Source organism: Arachis stenosperma, chromosome 4, assembly GCF_014773155.1.
Source record: "Arachis stenosperma cultivar V10309 chromosome 4, arast.V10309.gnm1.PFL2, whole genome shotgun sequence".
NCBI classification, from domain to species: domain Eukaryota; kingdom Viridiplantae; phylum Streptophyta; class Magnoliopsida; order Fabales; family Fabaceae; genus Arachis; species Arachis stenosperma.
In genome coordinates, this window is record NC_080380.1 from 82,055,615 (window position 1) to 82,067,140 (window position 11,526).

The window sequence follows — 11,526 nt, forward strand, 5'->3', positions numbered from 1 at the left end:
TAAACCTCGAGTCGTTCTCCCTAGGATTTACAATAAAGTGTCTTGTTATTGGTTAGAAATGTGTTTTGGGGTTTTGGATAAGAAGCATGAAAAGTAAATGGCAATGAAAATAAACTAACAACTATAAAAGGCTCATGGCAAGGTATGAAAATTAGAAGTCCCATCCTAGTTATCCTTCTCAATTGTGATGAGAATTGTTCATTGCTACCACTTAGTTAACCCTTACTAAATAAAGGAAAGTCAAGTGGATGAATTGACTTGAGCCACAAGTACTAGCCAACTCCCAAGGAAAGACTAGCTTTAGTGCACTCCAAACCAATTAGCAATCTCTCCAATTACCAATCAACAAAGGAATTAGATAACTCAAGTGTCACTAATTACTCTACCTAGGCCAAGAGGAACAAAATCTATACTATATCTAGAAGAGGCATTTCAACAAACACATAAAAGGCAATAAAAGTAAACAACATAAATTGCAAGAATTAAAGAGAGATCTAACTACGAAGGCAAGAGATCAACAATAGAAAAGCAAAGAAGAACAACTATTATGAATTACCTCTTATTGAATTGAAAGAAAATGGAAGGAACAATAGTAGATCAACAACAAAGCATAAGAACAACATAAAGAAAATTACAACAAAGGAATGGAAGAAGAATGAATGTAACTACAAGGAATTGAGAAGATAGAAGTAGAAGAAGATGAATTAAAATCTAGATCTAAGAACTAAACCTAATCCTAATCCTAATCCTAGAGAGAAGTGAGAGCTTCTCTCTCTAGAAACTAATTCTAAACTACTTCTAAAACTAAACTATGACTAATGATCAAAAGTATGAAAGTATGTTGATTCTCCTTCAATACTTGGCTTAAATAACATCAGAAATGAGTTGGATTGGGCCCACAAGGCTTCTAAAATCGCTGGCCATGTGTTGCATTAAGTGGGTCATGTGCCACCATCGGCGCGTCCGCGTACCATGCACGTGTGCACCCCTATGCGCGATGCAACTATGGCAAATCTTATATCGTTTTGAAGCCCCGTATGTTAGCTTTCCAACCTAACTGGAACCGCATCATTTGGACCTCTGTAGCTCAAGTTATGGTCGTTTAAGTGCGAAGAGGTCGGCTTGATAGCTTTCCTGTTCTTTCATTTCTTCATGAGTTCTCCAACTTTTCATGCTTTCTTTCTTCATTCCCTTGATCCAATCTTTGCCTCCTAAACCTTAAATCACTTAAAAAACATATCAAGGCATCTACTAGAATCAAGGTGAATTAAATTTAGCTATTTTGAGTCCTAAAAAGCATGTTTTCACTCTTAAGCACAATTAAGGGAGAAGTTATAAAACCATGCTATTTCATTGAATAAATGTGGGTAAAAGGTTATAAAATCCCCTAAATCAAGCACAAGATAAACCCTACAAATGGGGTTTATCAGTCGCGTGGGAGGCCAGTGTTCCCACTCGACGCAGACGCGTCAGCGACGCGGTCGCGTGGGACAATTTATGCCACGGGCACGCCTCCAGCCATGCTCTCGCGTGACTCTCTATTCGATTTCTCTTCTTCACAACGCACATGCGACGCAGACGCGTCAGTGACGCTGCCGCGTCGCGTGCGTGCCTCTTTTTTTTTAATGCATGAAAAATGCAGAATGCAGTGATTAACATGAGTGAGATGCAAAATTCCAGGTTTACTATAATAAAATAGAATAAAAAGGAGATAAAAATAAAAACAAATAACATGAAATAAACTGGAAAAAAAAAACGCCCATACCATGGTGGGTTGTCTCCCACCTAGCACTTTTAGTTAAAGTCCTTAAGTTGGACATTGGAGGAGCTTCCTGTTATGGCGGCTTATGCTTAAATTCATGCAAAAATCTCCACCAATGTTTGGAATGCCAATAGCCTCCGGGGTCCCAAACAAAGTACGTAAAGCCCTTGTGTGAGTTCAAACAGGCTTGTAGGCTCTCGGAGTATTGAATGTCAGAATAGACTCCAGGATCCCAAACTTTTCTTCTGCACCCGTCTTTGTCTTGATCTACATTGGTCCAGTCGGGTGATGAGTAATCCGAATTCTCACTGCAGTGACCAAACAGCTTCCGAGATCCTTTAAATTGAGCTTGACACCAATTCTTGCACCTCAAGTTGAAGTGCGAACCCTTACTGAATCTTTCATACCAGCACTGAGTGCGAGTCATATCCCTTTTCCTCTTAAAACCGCAGAGAGCTCTAAGCTGGCCATCTGTTTCAAGTAAACCATATTCAAGTGGAAAAGTAAAGATAAAAGGCAAAGGTGTTACCCACTTGTAATTTGTGTTGGGCGGTAATGGCCTTGGGATAGGTGTTTCCAGTGGTTCTATAAGTTCTACTCCCTTATAATCTTCTGTGAATTCTTCCACTTTAACCATATCTTGATCAGAGTCTTCAATTTCTCCCTCATCATCGCTCGAGCCATATATTGGAGGTTGAGAAAAATCTACCTCAGCATCATCTTCATGTTCACTCAGGGAAGATTCTTCTGTCTTAGAGAAATCACTTGCGGATGCAAGGTCGTCACTAAGAGAACAGGACTCGTGATCATCATCATCAAGGAAGCCTGTGTCCTGGGTTATTCCGTTCAGTTCTTCATAAGATATTTGCAGTGGAGGCGGTGCAAAATCCTCCTCAGCGTTAATTGTAACATCCTCGACGGAGTTCTCCACAACTCTGTATTCAAGTGGCGGTTCGGCATCTCCTGAATCTTCAACCAACTCTTCTTCTTCTGCAATGACAGCTTCCTCTACTTGTTCTAGTACGAAGTTATGCTCTATGCTGTTCACTGGAGCTTCTAGCGTCTTCTTTGTACTGCGTTCTTCATTGGATTCTCCACATAAAGCCATGGGGGTCTGTTGAGGGGCTGAACATCTGGAAGATAATTGCTTTAACTCCTCCACTATTGCTTGCTCCAGTTGATGAAGGGTTGCAGTAAATTGTTTCATTGATTCTTCAAGGCGAACCTGTGATTCTGGCTTTGATGGATATGGGTATGGTGTATGGGGGAGTGGTGGTTCTTGGGAGTAATTGGATTGGTGATGGGGCGGATAAGGATCGTATGGTGGCGAAAGGTGAAAAGAAGCTTGTGAGTGTAGTAGTTCGAGGTTATGTTGAGAGGATGGTCTATAGGCATGGGGTGGGGTTTGTTGGTAGTTACAAGGTTGTCCACCATATCTTTCAGCTGGGTATACATTGTAGAATGGTCGTTGTCCATGATATCTTGGAGGGTGTTGTTGCCTAAAGGGTTGATTAGATCCTCTTGACTCCATCCATCCTTGATTTGTCTGACCTTGATGCATATTCCTGCTGTGGTTTCTATTTCCTTCAACAAAGTTAGAACTAAACTCAAAGCAAGAAGGGTGAGAATTCATAGTAGTTATCAGAAATAAGGGGGAAGAGAGAAACAAATAAACAAGTAAAAGAAAAAATATATATTTTTTTTTTAAATAAATATTTACAATAACCAATAATAAGGCACACGTTTGCAATTCCCCGGCAACGGCGCCATTTTGACGTTAAGATTTTTGCTAGTAAAGAATTTTATAAAAATAGTCGCGTTGTAGATATAGTTTCTAAACCAACAAAAATCCTTTCGTGCCAATGTTTTGGTTGTCACAAGTAACAAACCCCTTTTAAAATTGATAACCGGGTATTTAAACCTCGGGTCATCTTCTCAAGGAATTGCAGGGAGGTATGTTCTTATTATTGGCTATGAAAAAGGTAGAATTAGGGTTTTGAGAATGAGGAATAAATATGGCAAATAATTTAAATGACAATTAAAATAAATAAATACTGTAAAGCAAACCTTTGGCAAGGTATGAGAAATTGGAAGTCCAGACTTTGTTATTCTTAGCAATAATAATGAAAGTTGAATCTTAATTCCACTTAGTTAACCTTTGCTAAAACAAAGGAAAGTCAAGGGATAAATTAGTTGACCTTCGAATACTATTTATTTCCTAAGAAAAGGTTGGGATTATTGAAGTTCAGTCCAATTAGTAAAGATAACAGTTATCAATTATGTTGAGCTAAGATAACTCCTGAGTTACTGATTTCTTAACCAAGACCAAAAGGAAAGAAAATTATATCTACTGGAATAAAATGTCTTCAGATTGGGAATAATAAAAAGAAACAATCATAAACTTAAATACCTCAAATCACATTAATTAAGAAAATCCTAACATGAAAGTCATGAGCCAAATTCAAAAGATAAATATCAATTAAAGTATAAAGGTGAATAAAAATAGGAATGAAATTAAATAGAAAGGAACATTAAACCTGGAATGAAGAAGAAAATTGTAAGTTGGAATAATAATAAATCCTAAATCCTTTAAGAGGAATCCTAATCCTAATCCTAAGAGAGAGGAGAGAACCTCTCTCACTAAAACTAAATCATGGAAAAGTGAATTATGAAAGCCTCCTCTGAATGGATGCAATCCCTCTACTTTATAGCCTTTAATATGAGTTTTCTGGGCCGAAAATTGGGTCGAAAACAGCCCAGAAATCACTGGAGAAGAAATCTGCCACGCTGGTTTTTCGTCACTGCGACGCGGCCACATAGAGCACGCGGTTGCGTCATCTAGCGTCAGAGCAACTTTGGGATATTATATTTCAAATCGAAGCCCCAGACGTTAGCTTTCAAACGCAACTGGAACCGCGTCATTTGGACTTCTATAGCAAAAGTTATAATCGTTTGAGTGCAAAGAGGTCAGGCTGGACAGCTTTGCAGTTCCTTTAACTTCTTGTATTCCTTCCACTTTTGCATGCTTCCTTTCCATCCTCTAAACCATTCCTACCCTGTAATTCCTGAAATCACTTAACACGCATATCAAGGCATCTAATGGTAATAAGAGAGGATTAAACATAGGGAACTTAAGGCCAAAGAAGCATGTTTTCAATCATAGCACAAAATCAGGAAGGAAAATGTAAAACATGCGAATTGTATGAATAAGTGAGTAAAGAGTTGATAAAAACCACTCAATTGAGCATAAGATAAACCATAAAATAGTGGTTTATCAGGTCCTTCTCCCTATTTTCGAATTCATATCACATTTTGGGGGCTGGCCATTCGGCCATGCCTGGACCATCACTTATGTATTTTCAACGGTGGAGTTTCTACACACCATAGATTAAGGGTGTGGAGCTCTGCTGTGCCTCGAGTTTTAATGCAATTACTACTAATTTCTATTCAATTCGGCTTATTCTTATTCTAAGATATTCGTTGCACTTCAACATGATGGATGTGATGATCCGCGACACTCATTATCATTCTCACCTATGAACGCATGACTAACAACCACTTTCGTTCTACCTTAGACCAGGCGCATATCTCTTGGATTCCTTAATCAGAATCTTCGTGGTATAAGCTAGAATTGATGGCGGCATTCATGAGAATCTGGAAAGTCTAAACCTTGTCTGTGGTATTCCGAGTAGGATTCAGGGATTGAATGACTGTGACGAGCTTCAAACTCGTGATTGTTGGGCGTGATGACAAACGCAAAAGAATCAATGGATTCTATTCCGACATGATCGAGAACCGACAGATGATTAGCCGTGCCGTGACAAAGCATTTGGACCTTTTTCACTGAGAGGATGGGATGTAGCCATTGACAACGGTGATGCCCTACATACAGCTTGCCATGGAAAGGAGTAAAAAGGATTGGATGAAGGCAATAGGAAAGCAGAGATTCAGAAGGGACAAGCATCTCCATATACTTATCTGAAATTTCCACCAATGATTTACATAAGTATTTCTATCTTTATTTTCTGTTTATTTATTATTTTTATTTGAAAACTCTATAACCATTTATTATTCGCCTAACTGAGATCTACAAGATAACCATAGCTTGCTTCATACCAACAATCTCCGTGGGATCGACCCTTACTCACGTAAGGTTTATTACTTGGACGACCCAGTGCACTTGCTAGTCAGTTGTGCGAAGTTGTGAAGAAAGTGTTGAGTTATAAACACGCATACCAAGTTGAATGCCATTGATAGAGATCACAATTTTGTGCGCCAAGTTTTTGGCACCGTTGCTGGGGATTGTTCGAGTTTGGACAACTGACGGTTCATCTTGTTGCTCAGATTAGGTAATTTTCTTTTCAAAATTTTTTTCAAAAATTTAACCCTATTTTCAAACAAAAAAATAATAAATAAATTATTCTATGACTTTAGAATTTTTAAGAATGGATTCTAGAGTTTCATGTAACAAGTTGAAGCCTGGCTGGCTGTAAAGCCATATCCAAATTCTTTTGGATTGAGGCTTCCACCTGTCAACATAAAAGGCATGTATATGGAGTTGGATGAAGTATCAGCTATTGCATGCCTGATTTATATCCTAAAGCTGGCTGGCTATTAAGCCATGTCCTATTCCTGGGCCAGAGCTTTAGACTAATATTGAAAGATTCCTGGAATTTTTCTTAAAAATTTTTGAATTTCTTTTTTTTTCCTATATGTTTTTCGAAAAAAAATAAAAGAAAATACAAAGAATTCATAAAATCAAAAATATTTTTGTGTTTCTTGTTTGAGTCTAGTGTCAAAATTTTAAGTTTGGTGTCAATTGCATGTTTTAAAAATTTATGAATTTTTCGAAAATTCATGCCATTGTTCTTCATGATATTCAAGTTGTTCTTGGTAAGTCTTCTTGTTGATCTTGATGTTTTCTTGTTTTGTGTCTTTTGTTATTTTTCATGTGCATTTTTGCATTCATAGTGTCTAAGCATTAAATATTTCTAAGTTTGGTGTCTGATGAGCAGATAATTTGTACGCTTTTTGGCATTGTTTTTAGTATGTTTTTAGTATATTTAGTTGAGTTTTTAGTATATTTTTATTAGTTTTTAGTTAAAATTCACTTTTCTAGACTTTAGTATGAGTTTGTGTGTTTTTCTGTGATTTCAGGTATTTTCTGGCTGAAATTGAGGGACCTGAGCAAAAATCTGATTCAGAGACTGAAAAGGACTGCAGATGCTGTTGGATTCTGACCTCCCTGCACTCGAAGTGGATTTTCTGGAGCTACAGAAGCCCAATTGGCGCGCTCTCAACGGCGTTGGAAAGTACACATCCTGGGCTTTCCAGCAATATATAATAGTCCATACTTTGCTCAAGATTTGATGGCCCAAACCGGCGTTCAAAGTCACCTTCAGATTTCCCAGCGTTAAACGCCGGAACTGGCACCAAAATGGGAGTTAAACGCCCAAACTGGCACAAAAGCTGGCGTTTAACTCCAAGAAGAGTCTCTACACGAAAAATGCTTCATTGCTCAGCCCAAGCACACACCAAGTGGGCCCGGAAGTGGATTTTTATGTCATTTACTCATCTTTGTAATTCTTAAGCTACTAGTTTCCTATAAATAGGACCTTTTACTATTGTATTTGATATCTTTCAATCTTAGGATCTTCTGATCATGTTTTTATGATTGAACCCTCATTGGGAGGCTGGCCATTCAGCCATGCCTAGACCCTTGTTCTTATGTATTTTCAACAGTGGAGTTTCTACACACCATAGATTAAGGTGTGGAGCTCTGCTGTACCTCGAGTATTAATGCAATTACTATTGTTCTTCTATTCAATTCCGCTTGTTCTTGTTCTAAGATATCACTTGTTCTTCAACTTGATGAATGTGATGATCCGTGACACTCATCATCATTCTCACCTATGAACGTGTAACTGACAACCACCTCCGTTCTACCTTAGATTGAGTGAATATCTCTTGGATTCCTGATACACGATGCATGGTTGATCGCCTGACAACCGAGCACTCGCCTGACAAACGAGCCAGCCATTCCGTGAGATCAGAGTCCTCGTGGTATAGGCAAGAACTGATGGCGGCATTCAAGAGAATCCGAAAGGTCTAACCTTGTTTGTGGTATTCTGAGTAGGATTCAATGATTGAATGACTGTGACGTGCTTCAAACTCCTGAGGGCGGGGCGTTAGTGACAGACGCAAAAGAATCACTGGATTCTATTCCGGCCTGATTGAGAACTGACAGATGGATAGCCGTGCCGTGACAGGGTGCGTTGAACATTTCCAATGAGAGGATGGGAGGTAGCCACTGACAACGGTGAAACCCTTGCATAAGCTTGCCATGGAAAGGAGTAAGAAGGATTGGATGAAGACAGTAGGAAAGCAGAGAGACGGAAGGGATAGAGCATCTTCATACGCTTATCTGAAGCTCTCACCAATGATATACATAAGTATCTCTATCTTTATCTTTATATTTTATTCGTACATCATCTATACCCATTTGAGTCTGGCTGACTAAGATTTACAAGGTGACCATAGCTTGCTTCATACCAACAATCTCTGTGGGATTGACCCTTACTCGCGTAAGGTTTATAACTTGGACGACCCAGTACACTTGCTGGTTAGTTGTGCGAAGTTGTAGTGATCACAATTTCGTCCACCAAGTTTTTGGCGCCGTTGCCGGGGATTGTTTCGTGTATGGACAACTGACGGTTCATCTTGTTGCTTAGATTAGGTATTTTTCAGAATTCTTAAGAATGAATTCTAGAGTTTCATGATGATCTGTTGAAATCTGGCTGGCTGAGAAGCCATGTCTAATCTTATTGGACCGAGGTTTCAACTTATCGTCACAAGAGCTTGTTGATTTCTATCAATCTTGCTATTGGAGCAATGATCTGCTAAGGCTTGGCTGGCCATTGGCCATGTCTTGTGTTTTGGACCGAAGCTTTCTTTGAAAGCTTGGCTGGCTGTGAAGCCATGTCTAATTCCTGGACCGGAGTCTTAGACTAGCATTGCAATGATTCAAGGAATCCAAATTAAGAATTCTAAAACCTTTATTTTCTATTTCCATATAATATTCGAAAAATCCAAAAAAAATTTCAAAATCATAAAAAACCAAAAATATTTTATGTTTCTTGTTTGAGTCTAGTGTCTAATTTTAAGTTTGGTGTCTTGCATGCATTGTTTATTTGATCTTGGTTCTATTTTCAAGTCAATAGTACAGGGAACTGAAGATTCAGAACATGCAGCAGAGGAATTACACAGAAAAAGCTGGGCGTTCAAAACGCCCAGTGAAGGACAGACTGGCGTTTAAACGCCAGCCAGGGTGCCTGGTTGGGCGTTTAACGCCCAAAAAGGTAGTGCATTGGGCGTTAAACGCCAGAATGTGCACCATTCTGGGCGTTTAACGCCAGGATGGCACAAGAGGAAGGATTTTGTTTTCAAATCAATTTTTTTTCAAGTTTTCAAAGTTTTCAAAATCAAATCTTTTTCAAATCATATCTTTTCAATCAAATCTTTTTCAAAATCAATTTCTTTCCTTTTTCAAAAATACTTGCTATCAATTAATGATTTGATTCAACATTTCAAGTATGTTGCCTTTTCTATTGAGAAAGGTTTAATGTTTGGATCATATCTTTCTTTGTTAGCCAAGTCATTAATTTTCAAAATCAAATCTTTTTAAATTGTTTTTCAAATCATATCTTTTCAATCATATCTTTTTTTTAAAAAAAAAAACCATAACTTTTCAATCAAATCTTTTTAATCACATCTTTTTCAAAATAGTTTTCAATCATATCTTTTTAAATTCTAATTTCAAAATCTTTTTCAAAAATTACTTGATTTTTTTCCACTCCTGGTTTTCGAAAATCAATTAAAGTTTTTCAAAATGTTTTCAAAATCTTTCACTTAATTTTCGAAAATTTCTTCCTCTCTTCTCACATCCTTCTATTTATGGAGTACCACTCCTTCTCAATGCACAATTCGAACTCTATCTGATTAAGTTCGAATTCTTCTACCTCTTCCTTCTAATTTTCTTCTTCTCTGACACCTCAAGGAATCTCTATACTGTGACATAGAGGATTCCACATTTTCTTGTTCTCTTCTCTTTCATATGAGCAGGAACAAAGACAAAGGCATTCTTGTTGAAGCTGACCCTGAACCCGAAAGGACCTTGAAGCGAAAGCTAAGAGAAGCTAAGGCACAACTCTCTGTAGAGGACCTAACAGAAATCTTCAAAGAAGAAGACATGGCAGCCGAAAACAACAACAATGCAAACAATGCAAGGAAGGTGCTGGGTGACTTTACTGCACCTACTCCAGACTTCTATGGGAGAAGCATCTCTATCCCTGCCATTGGAGCAAACAACTTTGAGCTTAAGCCTCAATTAGTTTCTCTAATGCAACAGAATTGCAAGTTCCATGGACTTCCATTGGAAGATCCTCATCAGTTTTTAGCTGAATTCTTGCAAATCTGTGACACTGTCAAGACTAATGGGGTTGACCCTGAGGTCTACAGACTAATGCTATTCCCTTTTGCTGTAAGAGACAGAGCTAGGACATGGTTGGACTCACAACCTAAAGAAAGCCTGAACTCTTGGGAAAAGCTAGTCAATGCCTTCTTGGCAAAGTTCTTTCCACCTCAAAAATTGAGTAAGCTTAGAGTGGAAGTCCAAACCTTCAGACAGAAGGAAGGTGAATCCCTCTATGAAGCTTGGGAAAGATACAAACAATTAATCAGAAAATGTCCTTCTGACATGCTTTCTGAATGGAGCATCATAGGTATTTTCTATGATGGTCTCTCTGAACTATCCAAGATGTCTTTGGATAGCTCTGCTGGAGGATCTCTTCATCTGAAGAAGACGCCTACAGAAGCTCAAGAACTAATTGAAATGGTTGCAAATAACCAATTCATGTACACTTCTGAAAGAAATCCTGTGAACAATGGGACAAATCAGAAGAAAGGAGTTCTTGAGATTGATACTCTGAATGCCATATTGGCTCAGAATAAAATATTGACTCAGCAAGTAAATTTGATTTCTCAAAGTCTGTCTGGAATGCAAAATGCACCAAGCAGTACTAAGGATGCTTCATCTGAAGAAGAAGCTTATGATCCTGAGAACCCTTCAATGGAAGAGGTGAATTACCTAGGAGAACCCTATGGAAACACCTATAATTCTTCATAGAGAAATCACCCAAATTTCTCATGGAAGAATCAAGAGAGACCTCAACAAGGTTTCAACAACAATAATGGTGGAAGAAACAGGTTTAGCAATGGCAAGCCTTTTTCATCATCTTCTCAGCAACAGACAGAGAATTCTAAGCAGAACCACTCTGACTTAGCAACCATGGTCTCTGATCTAATCAAAACCACTCAAAGTTTCATGACTGAAACAAGATCCTCCATTAGAAACTTGGAGGCACAAGTGGGTCAGCTGAGCAAGAAAGTTACTGAACTCCCTCCTAGTACTCTTCCAAGCAATACAGAAGAAAATCCAAAAGGAGAGTGCAAGGCCATCAACATGGCCGAATTTGGAGAGGAAGGAAAGGAAGTGAACGCCACTGAGGAAGACCTCAATGGGCGTGCACTGACCTCCAATGAGTTCCCTAATGAAGAACCATGGGAATCTGAGGCTCAAAATAAGACCATAGAGATTCCATTGGACTTACTTCTGCCTTTCATGAGCTCTGATGAGTATTCCTCCTCTGAAGAGGATGAGTATGTCACTGAAGAGCAAGTTGCTAAATACCTTGGAGCAATCATGA

At 38.5% G+C, this 11,526-nt stretch overlaps 1 non-coding gene across 1 annotated transcript; it reads right to left on the minus strand.

The window, feature by feature from the left end:
* Nucleotides 1-10,415: 10,415 nt before the first annotated feature.
* On the minus strand, nt 10,416-10,523 carry LOC130978835 (small nucleolar RNA R71). The gene has a single exon (XR_009086447.1). It is a non-coding gene; the product is annotated as a small nucleolar RNA R71 (small nucleolar RNA).
* Nucleotides 10,524-11,526: the final 1,003 nt, after the last annotated feature.